Source organism: Hordeum vulgare, chromosome 6H, assembly GCF_904849725.1.
Source record: "Hordeum vulgare subsp. vulgare chromosome 6H, MorexV3_pseudomolecules_assembly, whole genome shotgun sequence".
NCBI classification, from domain to species: Eukaryota; Viridiplantae; Streptophyta; class Magnoliopsida; order Poales; family Poaceae; genus Hordeum; species Hordeum vulgare.
Window position 1 is genome coordinate 36,684,443 of NC_058523.1, and position 20,460 is coordinate 36,704,902.

General features: G+C 43.5%; 2 pseudogenes; both read right to left on the minus strand.

The window, feature by feature from the left end:
• Positions 1–11,271: 11,271 nt before the first annotated feature.
• LOC123405020 lies at positions 11,272–14,457 on the minus strand (annotated as a pseudogene).
• Positions 14,458–14,473: 16 nt separating this feature from the next.
• Positions 14,474–18,264, minus strand: LOC123405021 (annotated as a pseudogene).
• Positions 18,265–20,460: the final 2,196 nt, after the last annotated feature.

Sequence of the window (20,460 nt, forward strand, 5' to 3'; positions counted from 1 at the left end):
TGAGATTGCGAGGAGTGTTTACAATTTCTACGATGATCTAACTGCAATACTGGTAACATACTATGCGGAACTGCGTCCGAATGTAGGCTATGAACTATTTGGAACAACCATAGAAACCGAAGCTGTACGGACTGCACTCCCTATAACAACCATCGCTCGTAAGCCATGGGCTGCCGGGTCACTACCTGCACCACCCTACCAAACTGTCGTAACGGCGATACATGACCGGTTCTCACGGGCATCATCGCTCCAACTTGACAGGTACGCACACAAATACACTACATCACATTACAGATTATTATGTATTAGCGCTAAGTTTATGAATATGGACTCGGCTCATTCTTTCTGTTGGCCACCAACAGGATATGGATTGTGCATCCCAATCCTAGGACGGTGTCTCTTACTGGAATCCATGTCCAGCAACAGCTGACAGGACAAGAACCCCTCATGCATGAAATGGTAGTCGTGTTGATGAGGCACCTAGGGCAGATCGACAAGTCTTTCTCTACAGAGCCAGTCGCAATGCGTTGGCGCAAATTCCTCGACCCGGACTTTGCTGTAGGTGTCACAACAAAACGTAGTATTTACTAAACACCTGCTCGTGCTAACCATGAACTCTCTTGTTGATTTTACTGCAGACCGCTGTGTTGTCCAATGCCGATCCGGTTTATGTACAATCAATACAAAAGATGTTCTTCACCGGTATTCATGAAGCAAACCCAGCCTCGTGCAGAATGGTATGCTAAATCCGATCAGTTCCATACTGGCCTGTCTTTTCATAATATGTGCTGCTTATCCACTATAGTTGACCGAAACTGACTCCATGCAGTGGCACATCACGGCTATCCTAGAATATGGATGGGCATTATACTCATTCGACATGGTGAAGAAGAAAGTAATTGTACTGGACCCAGCTGTAGGACCATTCGGTTACAGTAATAGGCGCGTGAAGATGCACACTTATGTGTCAAACAAGCTGCACGCCGCACTTTTCCGGTGCATAAACCAGTTTTACTCCTCGTGGATATGCTCACCTGGTGGATGGAGTAGGGCGTTCCCCATACTAATGAATGAGAAGGTCGCAAGGTATGCTTTTCATGTTAACAGGCACATTCATAACCAGAAGTAGGTAATTTATGAAAATAAAATCTAACCACCTGGGGCGGGTTTGAAATGTGATTAAATGCAGGCATGAGTCAGGATTATGTACCGTTTTCTTCGCTAAGAACTACGACGGTCATAAACTAGTCATCCCACTGACACGGGTAGGTGCACGGTCACAACAAGTTGGGAAATCAACGACAGTTTCATATGCAACCTATGGAATGCTAATTCACTGAATCCTCAACAGGAGAATCTGAAGATCCACAAGCAAGTCATGCTCTTCGAGTTGATGCGTTTGGAAGGAAATGATTCGCTCCTACCTCAGGATGCATTGCAAGCAATCAAGAGCTCTTTTTGCATCCTGTGACATTGAAACCAGTATGCACCGTTTTCCCATGAAACACCCATACCGAATGTATGTCTCATGTCCTACATCCCGACATTCTCAGAAGCACTATGTTCATGTTTAATTCCCTTATTTCAAGAATCAACCGTGCGCCGCACCGCCCTACTTGCATGTTACGTGTGTACGTATATTTTTCTTCCATGGAACGCATTTTTTTCTATTCCCCTGGTTTGTTCAGTTCCCATTGTTGGTAGCTTTATTCTTGATATGCTTGCCGGTTTTCATTTCCACCTGATTAGATAACCTCTTTTCCAGTTCTAGATGGCATTACAGTTAAAAGGACACACAACACATCTTAGCTAAAAAATCTCTAGGCCGCAATGAAATACAACACACATGCGAGGACACACATCAAGCCCACTACAAACGTTCTACTCCTACTAGATGAGCAGTTTTTGTTCATCTCCTCCATTTGCTTGGTGAGGTTGTTGATTGTACCCTTGAACATCTCCGCCTCTTCCAGTCGTTGTTGCCCTTCTGATTGGTTCGCCATTTTGACCCGGCACAGCTCCTCCAACAAATGCACCTCTCTAGCTTGCCTAGTTGCTACAGTCCGGTGCAGTATTTCATTTTCCTCCTGTATCCTCCAAACCTTGTCCCTCGGATCTATAAGAGACTGTTTCACAAATGGTACGGTTATCGGGTCATCGTACCACTCGTAAAACTTGCACCCCCCTGTCTGAAACATGCAATCAAGAATATGAGAGGGAAGTAATGTAGGCGGCAACTCATAAGACGTGAGTTCGCAGAACGCTTACCCTTGCTCTTGCGCAGGTCATGTAGCGCCTGCACGGGTTGTCGTCACTCCATGATATCCACATAGCAGCTTTTGCATTGCTCTTGCAATAACATGTCTTGTCCGGGTAGTAGTCCAATGGCCCTGTACGATAGCGGATTGGAGATTTCATCAGTGGAACTCTAGGTGCAGCTGTAGAGGAAGAAGAACCAATAGAAGCCATTGCTGAAGATGATACAAGAAGGGAGAGAGTGATTTTGAGAATGGAACGTTGGCTTCGCTGGCTGCATGGTACTCTTTTATAGCCACATGTCTCAGTAACGGCTAGTTGCTGTTGCAGGTTGCATAGTGGACTTATTAATTACAACGGTCACCCTTATCTGTAGTTTTTCACAGCAGGGCTTCACAACCATGAAATGCATACATTTGAGTCACACAAAAACAACTAACTCGATGCTGATCAAAATAAGGCAAGCCAGTCTGTACAAAATAAGGCAAGCCCACATTAGGATTGTTTTGTACAACCAAGCATAGACATTGATGTATGTGATGGTGTATTAACTTACATCTCGGATATCTTCATCTAGCATGAACCCATCGAAGTACTCTGCATAGTACATGATGTAGCCTGTGCTTTGTCCGCTGCAAACAAATTTTTGAGAAACAAGCATGTTAGCTGTTGCGGGCGAAAGAATAGATCTTGTATTGTTAGGCAAATACGTTTTGCAAGGGATGTGCATGTTCCTGTTGTACTGCACAGTCCACTCCGCACAATTCATTGCCCGCCCATCCTCCAAAATAGAACCAACATGCTTCAATCCCCGCAACATGTACCCAATGCTCTCTTGGTGTTTCTTTTTGTAAGTGGGGCTGCCCTGATCAGTGTACATAGGATCAAGCACGTTTACACGCTTGAACTTTCTATCAAAAATGTAGAGCGACCAGTCATCTGACAACAAGATAGGGGCCATGATCTGTGAAGAATTCCACCCCAGATGTTAGGTAACAGTACAATTAGTAAATAACTAATAATGATGGTACGTGAACTGATTGTACCAGTCTACAGGCCCTCAGCTGATAACCCAAGATTGTTGTACTAAACAATGAACCAAGCATTGCATTGGACTCCTCGTTTGGCAGGTTAGACATGTATAACTGGCAAGTAAACGGAAATGTGTAAGTTCCCTTCTACAAGAGGAGCGGAACAGAATGAACTAATCTTTCGGCGCACTTACAGAGGCATCTGGTGAAGTTAGACAACGCCACACTGGATCATCAAATACCACCATCATCAAGACTTCCTGCTCGTTGAATTCACGAACCTTGGCGTCCATCCCATGGTAAGTCATTTCTCCATCGAGGTCATACTGATGTTTCATCTTGTGCCCAGTAATCTCCAGAGGAGTTGGGGTGTCATGCCTAAACCAGATGCTGCACAAGAGTGACCGTATGAGGTTAGAATTTGTAAATTACTTATCCCTACCAAATACATGCTACTTGGTATACAGAACCAGACTTGCCAAGCTCCGAACTCGAAGTAAGCATCATTGCAGACTCATATAAACCAAGGCTGATTAGGGCGGGGTAACTCCTGTGTGTCACCTCTAGTTCGAATGGAGAAAACCCAAATTCAACAGGCGCATACTCAACAGTATTAGCCGGCGCGATCACGGCTGAAAAGTAGATGCAACCACACATTAGGCACGCTGCTAGTTGTACTGACCTGTGTGCAACGAAAATGCAAAAATCTAAAGCGGGTTTACCGAGTGGTATTGGGACAGACCCAGATGATTCTGGCACTGTTCGTAGAGTTAGCCGCTTGTTACGAATTGGGGTGTACTTTGCAACCCCTTGTTGATGCATGATAGATAACAACATTGGATCTTCATTGCTGACCCGGACAGTAGTGTCTATGTGGTATATAGGTCAGTTGAACGTAGAAGACAGAAGAAAGAGTGCCATATTTACACAACTATGGAACCCATGCACACCTTGTGTGAGACGGTAGGGCGGTGCCTTCCAGAACATAGGAGCTGCTGGCCCTGATAGCATAAACTCCATTGTTTTCTGCCTCTTGTCTTTGCGGAAGCCACCTGCACGCACAGATCATTAAACTACGACACGACCAACTGATTAGAGTACCCATCTTTCATGTTAAAGGATCGCTAACCATATGATTGGGGATTGTATGTGCTCTTCCCTTTGTGATCAATAACCATTTCTTTGTCTTGTGTAACTAAAACGGCTGGCAAGACAGGAGCTGTGCAGCATGACAAAACAAACGATGACAGTTAGTATGTGAATAACATTGTCATATGTCACCAAATTTTATTGGATAGGCGCGCTTACGTTCAACACTTGAACTGCTAGGTATTTGCTCTGGCACGGCAGCTGTAAGAATCGCAGCTGCCGCTGCCCGAGATCTACTCGCCAGTTCGTCACCAACTGAATATAGTCCAGAACAACACACAGACAATAAGGCACAACATTACTAATGGTGCAGATAATTGAAACAAGAATTTGTTTTCACGAGTTAAGTTCATGAGTACTGAGAGCATGCCCACATCCAATTTGTTATGCAGTACATGCTGAAGATCATGCTATGGGAACAGGGATGATAATTACATCGCTTGTTAAAATTTTAGGAACAACAATGTGGCTTGCTGGTCGTGTATCAGCAATCAGCAACACCCCACCCGACCCCCCTACCACCAACTGTAGTTCAGTAACACACAAATTGTCACTTGTTTTTAGTTAGCCAACATCATGTAGTACTTCCTATTGTACAATTTTTTTGCCAATCTTCCTTCACAATATCGTAACACAAACGAAGTTCTTTTTTTCAGCTATGCAGAATGCATCAGGGTATGATGTGACAACAAACTTCATGACTGAATGCTAGAATTCAAACCTAATGCAATGCTAATCCACTGGTTAGGCGCACTACCTGTGTACACAGAAGCAAACTATATGAGTACTAAGGTATGCCCCCACTTGCGATATTCACAGCTAGTCCAAATTCTAGGAGTACCCGATGCTACTTCTCCACACATTCCACAATATGTATGCTGATCAACATTTATATTTATTTTTGTTTGTTTACTTAATTGTGCTAGTGCTTATAATTGTACCGGCCATGCTTCCACAAAAAATTATGTTCCCACGCAGCGACAACGAATGCATGTTCCTACTTTATTTTACATGAATAAATCACATGATATATCATTATAGGATGTACCTACTGCATGTGGGCAATGTTGATGTTTGGTTGGCATGCACAGGTGCAGGCACTTCAGCTCTTGCAACCTCAGCAAGGAAGAATGCAAGAGTTTCTTCCATTTCTTTCTTCCTTTTAGCAGGACAGGTCGCTCCAATCTCCTTCAACAAAACTTCCTTGTGAGCATCCATCAACTTTATAGCACTGGATATCTTTTTTTCTGTTTCTTCACGTGCCTGATCTAGCATTTTTGAGTAGAACCCAAGTGTAGACGTCATCGCTCCAATTAGCTGTCGGAAAATGACACAAACATGTTCAGATACATAAACAGTTGCATCATGAGACCAAATTAGATTAACAGCCTAGTGGAAAAATACCTTGTCACGTGGCACTGCACCTAGGGGGACACCAACACTGATATGGGGTGTTCCTCCATCTTGACCCTGCCCAGCAGGCCTTGAGCTAGAGAAAATAACAGCAGGAGTTGGTGACTGTGCACCATCCCCTTCCTGCAGTTTCCAGCAAACAATAGTTTTTCAACTCATTATTTCCAATGCTCTAACCAACAAATTCACGTACAAAGACAGTAAAGTTCAACATCACCTTGATTCCGGCCAGTAACGCAGAATTAGGTGAATGCTTCTTGATCATGTCCTTCAACTCTATCGCCCCATAGTTTGCAACTCTTGGCACAGTAACCCAACCATTGCTTCAAGGCCGTACTCATGATAATCTAGCCATATTATCTACAAGGAAGCAAACACAAAGACAACATTCACATTAAGATTTTTTCTAATATCTAACACACATACACAAGAAACATTTTATTCAGAACATAGTAGCACACACCTGTGGAACTAGGTAACACCCATGGAGATTGATTTGTGATGGATTGTGACGTAGGTCCTCTCTAACCTTACTTGCGCCTTCCCGCAAACCGTCGACAACGTACCGGGCGTAGTTGTAATGGCCCAGCTCAGCTGGTTTTGTGGCAATGGCAATGAGCTCGTTCGGAATCTTGGCATTCCGCCCCCTAGGGAAAAGAAATGTTGCGCCTGCGACTATGGTATAGGCTGCCCTAATACGCGGCGCCTCATCAACAGCTTCACCCCGCTGTCATGCATTTCTTACTAGCCACCTGTAGTATTCTTTTCACTCTCACAAGGGGGATGTTGCTAGCCCCGGATACACCAGTGCCAAGCAGAGTGTGGAGCTTTGCAAGCAACACATCACGATCCGGTAGACATGCCGAACCATTAATGTCGATGACCCTATCCCCCGATCTAACCCCTATGATTTTTGTGACGAGCTCTTCGTTTACTTCTATGAATACCCCGTTCCCCATGTCCATCTTCATGGTCTCAGGATCTATCCTACTAAGCGTGAACAAGGAAAATAGCCTACTGATATTGCCAAGATCGGGGATACTTCCTAAACCACTCATACCAAGATCCGTGGCGATGCCATTGAGGAACTGATTTCATGCACCTGAGAGCATTTGCACTGCTGGTACACTGAACATCGTGTGGAGAGACGTCTTCGGCTGCTGATCCGTCGATGGAGCTGCAGCTGCAGCTGCACGACCAGCTGCCCGATGCTCGATGGCGTTCGCCTCATGCAGTAACACGCGCAGCGGAGAAGGCTTGCGTCCCGCACCTCCTCCAAAAGAACCGCCTCGAGGACGGCCCATGTTCGTTCTTGAACTAGCCCAACAGATGTTCTGCCGGGGAAGATGGGAAAATATGCATGTGAGTACTAGGACACAGTGGCATGCGAAGGGGAATGGGGATCGAGCACAGGAGAAGAAGAAAAGTGATATTTACCTCTCCTCTGCTCTGTCAACAGTACCGGAACCTGTTCGGCGCTGCTAGCTCGGTGTAAATGTCTCCCCACTCAGTCGGCCTACTTTTTTATAGCAGCCCTCACATCACATTAAGCCATGCCAGAGTTCAATTAAAGATAGAACCAAGCACAGTAACAACGGAAAAAGAGAGACTAACGTGCGCGCTGATATATCGGGCCCACCATGCATGCAGTTACGAGATCACAGCTACTTGTTCCATAATATGCATGTACTTGTGCTGCACGCTCAATCTAAAGCTTTCCCACATTCCAGTTTATGTCTTCTCCAACGTACCCAGAGATTCCATCGCCATATAGTACTTAGCTAAATTATATGCCATTTACCCAACGAATTACATCTGCGTATTGTACGAGACGATGCAGCTGCTTGCATTTGTGGGCGAAATACGTAGACATCCACGATGGGATTAATAAAAATGAGATACGTGCGACAACCAGAGTCATCATCAGGCCCAGCATGACTATGACTAGTCTAGTACATTACTAAGGCAACACATGGTGTGCAACGTGTCAGGTACGTGTTCTAGCAACAAGTGCCGGTTCAGCTTGATACACGAGCGCATAAAATCTACGCCTTGTCGTGTCTGGGACGCTTTGCAGGTGGGCTCGTTACTTCGTCCTCTTCCCCGCCCCGGTTTGTGGCAGCACCAGTTCTCGATCCATTGTCCTCGATGATAAACTCCACAGCCAGCATCTTGTCGGGAGCTGACAAACCGGGGTCAAAGTCACCGGATCCCTCCAAGACCACCGACGCATCTGTTCCAAGCACAAGTGCAACCTGCGCAAGGTCGGATGATAGATTCTCACGAACTATTCTTTCAGCAGGTAATTAGAGAAACATTGGGCACTCACATGCACATTAGCACCAGGTTCCATTTCACCTATATGGACATCAGCCGGACCCTGCCCATGCACGCTAACCTCATCAACAACAGTTAGCACGTCTGTTTCGGACGCCATGACCTCTTCATCCTCGCCGTACTACTGTTGTGGATCAACGCCATGCTTCAAAAATAGAAAATACAAGGCCGTGTTAAACCATTACGTTGGTCGACTACTTCCATTGAAGAACTGTACAACTATGCCTGGAATTGTGTACGTACCTCTACTTCATGGTCGAGTAAGCTTGAAGCATTGTTGGCGATCACAACGGAGACGAAGGTACTAGATGATACACTAGGAGGCATAGCTCTGAAAGGATACATCAAAAAAGTGTTGTGATCGTTTTTGGAAGAATCCCGCCCACACTATAAATAGAGCTGCTACTGCTGCATTGCTCCATCACAGTCAATGCATTTCAAAAAAAATTGAACATTTGAATCTTCAAAAAAAATAGGCGCCAACAATATATATTTCTTTTTTTTGGGGGGGGGGGGCGGAGCCCGATGGGTGTGTTGGAGGTGGGCTGATGCGGGTGGCGGTCAGTGTGCATAGACTTTTCAATGCGCCACATGCATATCCAGGCACTGCTGGTTTCGCAACCCAGCTCAGAAAACGTAGCGAGAGCAATCGGAGCACGGTTAAAAAATTAGCCAGCCGAAAAATTCCTTTATAAATTCAGTATTTGTTCCATCTCAACAGCTATCACCGCAGGAAAATCATCATCACCGCGACGACGAGCAGGCGAGCATCAGCTGCCCAGCTACGTGTTGTCACACATCGTAGCCCTGCATGCAGTACTAGCCCAGCTGGGCCGGCAAGCAAGCACAACTGTGCACTGTGCACCGCTGTGTGTTGTCCCATCGGTCGTTAAATACTCCATACAAGGCTTGTTCACATGGACAGTTCGTTCACTACAGTGTTGCATCGTTAGAAGAGCTGTCGGCCGGTACGCTCGCACGCTCTCACCCACCCCATCCCACTAGTACGAGTTAATTGCAAGAGAGTGCCACAATTCGGGCCGTATTCACAAGTTGGTGCCAACTTTCAAATTTTTTACAAATACGTACCAAGATACAGGCCGTATTTTGCAGATCACGTATTTATACGTATAGATGCTCTTTCTGGCATACATGGCCCACCTGTCAGCCTCTTAAAGGATAAACCGCCCGGCCGCTGCGGCTGGGGGAAAACCGGCTGGCTGCGGGGAAAACCCTTGGCTTGTCGCACTTCTTCTTCGGCTGGGGACCGCTGCGGCTGGCTCTCTTCTTCTTCCCTACTCCCGCTGCTCCTCTCCTGCTCTTCTTCGCCGCCGGCAGCCGAGCTCCGCCGCGCCATGGAGTTTGAGGAGGAAAGCAGCGATGACAACAGCCAGGATTACTCTCAGATGCTCTGCGAAAACAGTGAGGACGACGAGAAGTACGAGGTTAGTGCTCACAGCTAGGGTTAGGGTTCTATCCGGGTGCATTTGGGGATTTTAGTGTCTGTTTTAGGTTTTAGTGCAGCTGCATTTGGGGATTTAGGTTAGGTTGGGATTTAGTGCTGCTTAGGATTTGAGTGCAGCTGCATTTGGGGATTTAGTGTTGCTGCATTTGGGGAATTAGTGCTGCTGCATTTGGGGAATTAGTGCTGCTTAGTTAGGATTTTAGTTAGGTTTGGTGATTTGGTGAATTATGTTGTAGTTTGGTAGCCTGATTAGGATTTGGTGATTTGATAATTATTGTAATTTGGTAGGGGTTAGGGTTTTAGTATGGTTTCTTAGTAATTATTTTTTCTTGCTTTAGATTCCTGATAGCATTGAAGATGAGGATTACAGAGGGCTTGAGTTGGATCTTATGGTTTTCTGCCGGAAGCATGGCAAAGAAACAGAAAGATTTGTAGCTTTTGAAGGAACCAGCACTGGCAGGAGGTGCTTGGCATGTGCTGAGCAGGTCACTATTGCACAGATCTATTTATCAGTTTGATGAAAGTTAAATATGCTATGCTTACTATGCTTTGTGTATTGTTTAATTTACAGGGAGCTGATAATTGTGGATTTGTTGAATGGGTTGATCCATATTGGCCTATACCAATGCAGAATGCCCTGTTGAAGCTTTGGCAAATGTATGAAGATGCCAAAGCTTACCGGAGGAGAGACAATCTGAATAGTGCACTAACAATTCAGACTTTGACATGTGAGAAGAAGAGTCTTGAAGATAAATTTCAGGAACTAGCTAAACATGTGGACACCCTTTTTCAGGCCCAAGAAACTAGGACAAAAGAGCATTTGTATGTGGTTAGTGAGTACAAAAAATAATTTGAAGAGCAGAAGGCAGAGATAGCAAGGAAAGAGGGAGAGAACCAGAAGTTGAATGAGAAGTATGTCATTCTTGAAAACCTTTCAAGAGCTCAAGGGAAAATGATCAAAAATGTGAAGTGCAACCATTTGAAAGAAAAGGAGAGGCTTATTGAAGAGAGGAGGAAAATGAAGTTGCAGATCAGTGAACTACAGGAGGTCCTAGCCAATTCAGAAGCAGAAATCACTGATGAAGTGACCAAGTTGAAGAATGAACTTGCTTGTATGTCACTTTCAAATGAAAAGCTCACTGCAGAAGTTGCTATAAGTTCAAATTGGAACCAGCTTCTCAATGAAAAGATGAAGTGATAAGATGAATGAATGAGTCATGTTGTTGTTTGATTTATGTTGTTCTTGCTTTCTGACTTGTGTTTGAACCAGATATTTCTTATGTTTGAACCAGTTACTTGTTAGGTTGGAACCAGCTGCTGAATGAATGGGTTATGTTGTTGTTGCTTCTGAAATTTGAGTTAATTTTTATCCAGTCACAATTGAGTAAATTTTCAGTATATATACTGAAACAGTGCTTGCATATGGTCATGTTGTTATGTTGGAGCATAATTGAGTGTATATATATCCAAGTATAATTGAGTGTATATATATCCAAGTATAATTGAGTATATATATTACCAAACACCACAAAATATATTATCAAACACCACAAAAGTTCTCAAACACCACAATAGTTCTCAAACACCACTAGCATTACAAAACATCCACTAGCATTACTGTCACCCAGCCTTACTGTCACCTAGCTCATCCATTACCACTAGCATTGAAGTAACTAGCCCATCCAGTATTGCCAGAAGTAGAAGCACTAGCAACCCATCTTGGGGCTGAGAAACCTCCTCTTCCAGCACCTCTTCCAGCACCTCTACCAGCACCAGCACCTCTTCCAGCGGTAGCACCAGCACCTCTACCAGCACCAGCAGCAGCACCTCTTCCAGCAGTAGCACCAGCACCTCTTCCAGCAGGAGCAGGAGCAGTTGTTGCAGGTGCAGGTGCATTTCTTGCAGGTGCCTATTAAATAAAGAAAGAAAGAGGAAAACAAATCATTGAATAAATATGTCAAGTGCAACATATTAAAGAAAGAAAGAAAGAGGGAAACAAAGTAAAAAAAAGTGTTACCACATGTTTGTTTTTCCTCAAAAGCAATTCTGGTTTCAAGTTTTTGTTGCAGCTTGTGTATCTATGACCTTGGAGTCCACAATTGCTACATGTTATTGTACCCAATCTTGATGTATCCTTAGGCTTGGGCACTTCAAATCTTCCCTTTGCCCTCTTCTCTTTCTTTCTGCCTTTCTTAATTTTAAATTCAGGGGGGTCTATGTCTGGCCATGTACTTTTTGTCCAGTTATGTTCACCAGGAACAGGGTAAATCATTGGTTCATATGCTGCCACGTACAAAGGTTTTCTGAAGAAGTTGCACACAAAATCCTCTGGAAACCTTTTTGCCTTGTTAATTGCAGAGATTGCATGGTTACATGGTATGCCAGTAATGTCCCACTTTCTGCAACTACATGTGTGAAGCTCCAAATTAACAACATGTGTCTATTGTCCACTACTCACTTGCCACGAATTGACACCAGCTTGAATGGGTTTGTAGAATCTGGCCCTTTCCTTTTCTGCCTCTAGCTTTTCACTATAATGAGGTGTGATTCCCCATCTAGCTGCCTTCCCACTCTCTCTATTCCTATGCCACCTCACCGTCATCTTATGTTTACTACCATCACACATTGTCCTAATTGGTTTTTTCCTAACATCAAGGATGTACTTGTTAAACACCTCAGACAGATTGTTAACAACCAAATTTGTCTTGCAGTTTGTGTCAAGTGCATGCCTAGCCCAGTTTTTTTAGGTATCTCACTAAGCCACTTCCAAGCCTTTTCACTCTTTTTTTTCATATGATCCATTGCAATTTCAAACTTGTGTTCATTATAAGCATAACTGGCATTATCCATGTACTTCTTAAGTTCTTCCCCCCTAAACCCAGCATTTTGGAAATTTGCATACAAGTGTCTAAGGCAAAATCTTTGGTGGGAGTTAGGAAAAACTTGATTCACTGCATTCAGTAGCCCCTCTTCACACATGACACAACTATAAGCTACAATTCTGATATGCAATTCTAAGATACAATTCTAAGATACAATTCATAACTACAGTTGTAAGCTAGAATTCAGTATTACCTTCTGTCTATCAGACATGATTGTGTATGGACCAAACTGTCCAGTTTCTCCTCCTAGGCAGATCTTCAGTTGGTGGAGAAACCAACACCAACTTTGTGTATCCTCTTGTCCAACAATAGCAAATGCGAGGGGATATATATTATTATTCCCATCTCTACCAATGGCAGCAAGGATTTGGGCACCAGTGCATAACTTTACAAAACATCCATCAACACCTAATATATTGCAACACAAAATTGTCACTATAATATCAAATTCACAACTTAAATAACATAATAATTATATAAATTTGAACTAACCAATGAAGGGTCTGCATCCCTGAAGAAAACCCTCCCTTGCTCCATTGAGGCAGAAGAACATTGCATGAAACCTTGGCCCAGGATGTGGAATTTTTGCAGTAGGTGTTGGAGTTACTGTTGTAACTATAACCCTACTACCAGGGTTTGTATCCATCACAGTCTGAGCATAGTCTCTAAGCCTGGTATATTGCTGCTTGTGCTCTCCTAGAATATTCTCAACAGCTTGATTTTTTGCCCTATATGCCATTGCCTTTGGAACTTCTACACCATACTTCTCTTGGCAGTTGTCAATCATTGTCTGAATGCTAGTATTGAGATCAGATCTAAACAATGGCTCATATGTATTTGCAAGCCACTTTGCAGTGACCCTACTCTTATCTGTAGTAGTAGGGCAAGTGTGTTGCAATCTCATTTTCTTTATTGCAAATGTTTTCTCTCCTTTTATAACTGCTGCCACCATAAAGAATTTGCATATCTTCTTTGTTATGCATTCCACAATTATTCTTTTATCTGAATTCCTGTGATACTGAAAAGACCTACTCTGACTGATGTGCAAGTTCAACAAAGCATCCCTAACTTGGTGTTGATCTCTGAAACACATTTTCAGACATAGTTGATTATGTGGCTCTTCCCTATTTTCATCATACCATTTCCTAGGTGGCTGTTTCTTTGCCCTGCTCTTTCTTCCTTTAGGTGGTACAAAACTAGCTGGCTCAAACCCATCATCATAACTTTCCTTAAGGAAACCTTTCTCCTCTTCATCTGATGAGGGTTTAAAATCTGGTTCATATATTTGTATGGCACTGGAATGTGACCTGCTTGTGGGTCCTCTACCCAATGGCAGTTTCCTCCACTTTATTGCAGGTTCAGTAATGTGTTCTCCTTCTTGAACAACTTGATCCTCCTCATCCAGCTCAAATAAATCTTCCACATCTGTTTCACCATCATAATGATGTAAAACCTCTGGTAGCACTTCATCATCAAGTCCACTGCTGTCTGTTTCATCATCATTTGTTTCTTCCTGTTCAAATTCTTCTAATGTAAGCCCTCTTCCCTCATTTTCTTTTGGCCTATACTCCCCCATGAAGTAAGGATCATGTTCAATATCTATTGGACCCTGTGAATCAAATGAAGATGCATCAGTACTATCTTCTTCCACTACTTGTTTAAGCTTCAGCTTGCCCTTCTGCTCTCTGTCCTCATTTCTGCTCTCTTGTCTTCCAACCACAATTTGGCTCTCTTGTGTCACAAGCACATCTTCAAAGACAGGTGCACTCCCCCTATACACAGACAAATTCAGCAACTTGGCATCCTTGTGCTGCCTCTTTAGTTGTTGCAACTTAGCATTGCTATCTATTTTCTCCAAACCATCAACTCCTATGCCTTTATCAAAATACACTGAGTCAGTGCTTCCATAGCCTTGTGTCTCCATCAGTGCGATAACCCGCTCACATGCGTACTGTACCTCCATCACCGATCATGTTACAACCGTTCCCGACAATAACCACGACCCGTTCGATGTATTTTCTACCTGACATGTAAAGTGCCGCGACAAAAAATTGCTATGAAATCAAACATGGGATAAAACCAATGCCAACTACTCAGCACACAGAGTGGTTAAAAATAACCTAGTTCTCGTCTAAACACGTGTTCACAGCAATGTTCGTTTCCAGATTTTCCCGTATTTCGTGCGTACTATCTTCCATATTTGCAGCAATATAAGTAACAACTCCTCGCGTAACCACATCCCCTAATGTACCACCCACAAAAAACACACGGTACAGAAGGACCCGAGATTATAACTTGGTGCGTGTTGAACAAAAAATGCCAAGCGAAGCAACTTAACACGCAGCAAGTAGTAGGCGAATGACATATTGGTTACTTAGTTACTGACAACATTGGCCGCAACCAATTTCATTGGATGACAACATGAAGCTAGAAAAACTAGTTCTTACGGTTCCACAAATGACAACATAGAATCCATACTCTCATCAGCGCCTTCACAAGAAGCGCGGCTCGAACTGCTCCATTGGTTTGTCGCATACATTCTTTCGGTGCCCTACAACTCCACACCTGGAACACTTTGGTTGCTTCCGTGGTGCCTTCGGCACTCCGGTACGTTCTGGGCATGTAGTGCTCTTGTGACCCTGGAGCCTACAAACCGAACAAAATCGTGAACGTTTGTTTTGAATTTCATAAGGTGGCTTGTCCCTGCTTGTAGTCGGCCTCCCTAGCTGCCGTTTCCGAGATGGTTCTCCAAAACAAGAAGAACGAGTCGGTTCTCCGTTGATATCCTCATTCAAATCAGGTATACCAACTACGACTAGTTCTTCTGCAACTAGTCCCAATTCGCACTCGGCGGCATGGGCCGCGTCATGCTCTGCGAGACCCATACCGTCCTTCACCAAACTTAGTGGTTGCAGGGTTCGCTAACCTGGCTCATCATGGCCATAAAAACTTCGTAGCACTTAACATTGCTATCACCAAGCTGAACACACTCCAGAGCCTTGAAATACATTTTCGTGTGCCTATATGTCGTATGCCTAGGCGGTCCATTGTCTTTCTGGTATCGCTACAAATTTTCTGGTAGAACACCCCTTGCATTCCTTGTCCAATGCTTCAGAACGTGCTTCTCCGGTAGCTCTGCAATATCCAGGTGCACCATAACCTGAGTCAGAAACAGTGGGTTAAGAAACGAACAACATTTTGTCCTTCAATATGGTTTACTTCGTTACATAACATTTATCCAGCATCACGAACTAACCTTCAAGGCATGGCAGCATATCATCCCAGCATGCTCAAAACTTCCACATTCACACTCAAAGAAACATTTGTCCTCATGCACAATGACTTTATAATTCACCTTGCTCCACTTTTCTCGAGCAGTTGCATCCCGATGTGTTAGCAAGTATACTTTGGCCGGTTCAAGCTCTTCAATTACATATGACCATGATCTGTACAATGCATCACCAAATTGTTCGAACATTGCCCGCGTATATAGTTTGCTAGCGTGCCTCTCCAATGGTATGTTCAACTTGAGTACAACACCACCCTGTAGTCAGATTAAGGCTCATGTAAATTAGTTATCACATCCACGCAAATGGATACGGTAAATGAGCAGTAAGATTGATCATATGATTAGACTTACCACTGATGTCCTTTTCTCTTGATAACTCTCTTCTGATTCCTATCAAACTGCAGCTTCTCGAACTGACGGAGGAATAGATGCATTGGACACCGGGGGGGGGGGGGGGGTACATATCCTTTTAGGAGATGGTTTGCGCTTTCACTTCGTTGTGTACTTGTCATCTTAGCGCAAAACACGCCCATAAAGAGGGGATTTGCCCATTTATGCCTCACCTTGTACACCTGCGTAAGGAAAGGGTGTTTCTTCAACTTATATTTGTCCAGCATGAGATTCCATCCACACTCGAATTCATCTACTGTGATCATGTGATGAACAAGTTTGTGGAATTCACTCCTGAAGTTTGGATTCTTTGTCCAAAGTGTACCCAGAGATTCCTTCGCCTTCCTCAGTACATGCCATTTGCACCATCTGTGAACCGTGTTTGGAAGCACCTCCTCTATTGCTATCTCCATCGACCTTGCCTGGTCTGGAAAACGCAGGGAAACATGTAAGAGTAGTTCACAGGTTCGATGTTTTCTAACGGACATTCATGTCAACACCACTTACCGGTTAGTATAGTTTTTGGGTGTTTTCCTCCAACCATGCGAATGAATTCTCTAAATACCCACTTGAACGTGTCGACTTTCTCATCACGAACCATCACACCTCCAAAAATTATGCTTTGGAAGTGATTGTTCACACCAACAAACAGACCAAAGGGCATGTCATACAGGTTTGTATGATATGTCGTATAAAACGTGATAACATCCCCAAAACATCGATACTGGTCACACCCACGACCTATCACCCACATAAGTGTATTGATACGGCTCTCCTCATCAACCTGGACTGCGTAATTGAAATTTGGATCATTTGCTTTCATTTCAGCCAAGATCTCCATTGTCTTTGTGGCATCACCGTCCGATTGCTCCTTATTCATTTTTCTGCACAAATTTTTCAGCGATCTCTTCGCGAACGGGACATTTTTCAGCTACTCCAAATAAACTGCCAATTATACTGTAAACTTTTCCCAGGCTCACATTATTTTGCCGGAGCTGCTTCACTATATCCTTCATGTACTTGTCAATGTGCTTATGAGACTTCCAGTGCATTTTTTCCCCACAAGTCACGATAGTTGATGGTTATGATCATCCTTGTGCTCGCAAATGTACCACCCATTATCCGCTGAACGCAAAAACCTGATCATGGCCGTGCAACCTGTCCTGATCGACCTACTATTCTCCTTCAGAGGCGCACCCTGCAAAAGGAGAAAACACATTGCCCACCAATGTAAAAGCGCATAGAGAAAGAATTTGAACAGCTGAATGTGTGTTTCAAATTACTAACCGCACAAGCGCAGACGATTTCCTGCATGCACTTCCTACGTTCAACATTTAACCTACTCTTCGCAAAGCGTACACCGAATCCTACTTCCCAAGAATACAGGTTGTAAAACTGAAATCCCTCGTCAAGCGAATCAAAAGATGTTCCAATCTCTGGCTTGACAACAACACCATCTTGTTTCTCAGCGTATGCTCTCAGTGCTAACTCTAGAGCAGATTTCCTATCCGGGTTTGGCTCCCTTTCCGCTGGCGCTCTTCCAATGCGGACCCTTAAGTAGCAAAAAGTATATGACGGACAAGTTCAGTAGTTACAAACTAAAACAAACTAAAACATGTTATAGAAGGTTAGGATGTACGGTTCGCTCAGGTAATTATCATCCCAGGACGAACATTCATTCTAACATGAGACAACCAAGAACGAACGTGCTAAAACCAAATCTATGCATCGTGTTTTGATGCGTGCTGAATTAAGGTCTAACCTTCGTGTCCACCCAGATGTTGCCTCAGAACACACTTCGTATCCGGCATCGTTGGGGATGTGGTTCCCAGTTGTATTACCACACCCGTCAACGCTGCTCCGCAAAATCCCTGTGTTCGACCCAGATGCAGCAGCAGCCACATTACCACCAGTTCCACCAATGGTCGCCGACCAACTGCTAACATAGAACGAGAAAGTTCCATCAGAAATCAAACAGACGCATAGGCCTCAATGTTTAAAGGGGAATCGCAGCTAGTCGCACCTGGTTTGCTGTTGTGCTTCGAGCGCCATGGCCGCACGCTGAGCTCGATACGAAAGAGAAGAACAGAGGGGAACGAATAGAGGCCTAGCGTTTTCTTGAGGCAGTAGTTATTGCACCTACAAACTAGCCACTGGCAGACAATACTGCCATGGTTCATGCTGTCTGAACATCATGAAACATCTGTCCGTAGAGAGCCCCATTAGTTATACATGGGCAACTATTTATGACGATGGGCGAAGGACATACGGGGTACTATTCATGAGGGTGTATACGCGATCGTATTCCATGTAAAAGCCTGCCACCACCGGATCACGAAGCAGAAACCCACGACCACCATACCGCGCTGCCTGGAGACCGACCTCTGCAACGCCACACTCGCTCCCAAGCTAGCTATAGCAGCTCCTATACTAGTCACATCCATCCTGCACAGTACTCGCCTAGTGCTCGCCTAGTCAGCTAGCTAGTCTTTTTTCCCTCCCTTTTGAAAGTGCCCTAGCTAGTCAAGATGCAGCTGTTCATGCCGTTGATGCGTATACATGCACCGTCTGGCTAGCTAGCTCTTTTTTTTTAAGGTCTGGCTAGCTAGCTTGGCTAGGTTTTTTAACCTGCAACTACGCTGACGTTTTGCATGCATGATTGACAGCTATCCTAGCCCCTTGTGCATGCACCATCGAGGAACGTTCAGCAGTGCCACCAACGCCAACCTCAGTGGCGTTTCTAGCCTGGTTAGAAACGCCAAAAGCCCTGGCGTTGCCCTGTGATCTGTAACGTTACATTAGACACGCGTTCTGGTGGTGGTCGAAAACGTCATATTAGACTGGCGTTTTATAGTGAGGCAGCAACGCCATGGTTTGTGGCGTTTTAAAAAGGTTAGATCGTGAAATCTTTTCAAACCCGGTTCATTTTGTGCTCATGTTTAATAAAAAGGTCACAATAGTGAAAAAATCCGAAGTGTTGCCCGCCTGGCTGCATGCCTATATGTATTTTATTTTCTATCTCCTAGTAGTTATCCCTGAAGAGTATATATATATATATATGATGATTGTCCCATATTCCCATACTTGAACAATCATTTGGATCTTATAGTAAGACGCTAACCTGTCCAGGAAACAATGACATATGCCCACGTCTCCCAGCATATAAACATAAGTTGTTTCTCGAATACATGCAAAATACTAGAATGGACCAGAGTTTCGATGTAATAAAAACTTCTCCAGACTCTTGGAGGTGCTCATAGTGATAGGATGTGCGTATGTGCGTTCACATGAATATATGTGTGTGCGCATATGTATGAGCATCTACATATGTATTGTGTTAAAATAAAACTTGCTAATAACTTTTGAAAAACTGAACAAAAACTTCCACATATATGTTCAGATGAACTTAAATCATCCCATCATTTTCTCATTTGCATGCAGGTCAGAAATTGTAATATTGATTTTCAAATTTTGGCATAAGTAAGTTTCAACTCAATATATGTGTACATGATATTTTTTTCATAATGTTGCGAAAACTTAAAAATATGTCAGTTTAATGAAATGGATTTCGGTGCACCTAGTTTCTAAAAACCCACTCTAGTAAAATAAATTAGTACCCTATGAGGCATATGCTTTGGAGACTAGGCGAAGCAATGGTTTATCCAAAGGATAAAAAATATATATTTCTAATACGTTTGTGAGAAACCGTGGAAAGAAAGGAGCCAAAATAATTAAATTTTGGACTTCACAAATCCGAATTTCCCAGGTTGTACATATGAATTTGTGGCCAACAATTTATACACAAATAACGTGATAGCCCAGCAGCAACTGAATAATGGTGTGTAAATAGAGTTGTGTTCTTTGCTAGATATTTGAATTTCTAATGCATCTGAATGCGTCTCCAGAAAATAAGGAGTGTGCACGTTTGCACTTCACGCCAGTACATATACATTTCCGTGTAAGTAAATCAAAAGGTCTGCTGAAAGTAAAAATAATAATCAATGAGGGCCTCTCTGATTCACGTGACTCTAAAGTTTAAACAAGTAGGAATAGGAAAATGTATGATTTGAAAATTATTATACCCATTCAAATCCTACGGGATTTTGGTTTCATTTAAAGAATTATGCCCATTCAAATGGATGATATGATGTTGGGACGTCACACAAGTGCCGAATGATAGGCACAATTGTGTGTCGTCTCAACATCCTAGCGTCCTACTAATTCAACTTAATTAACTGGATTCATCAA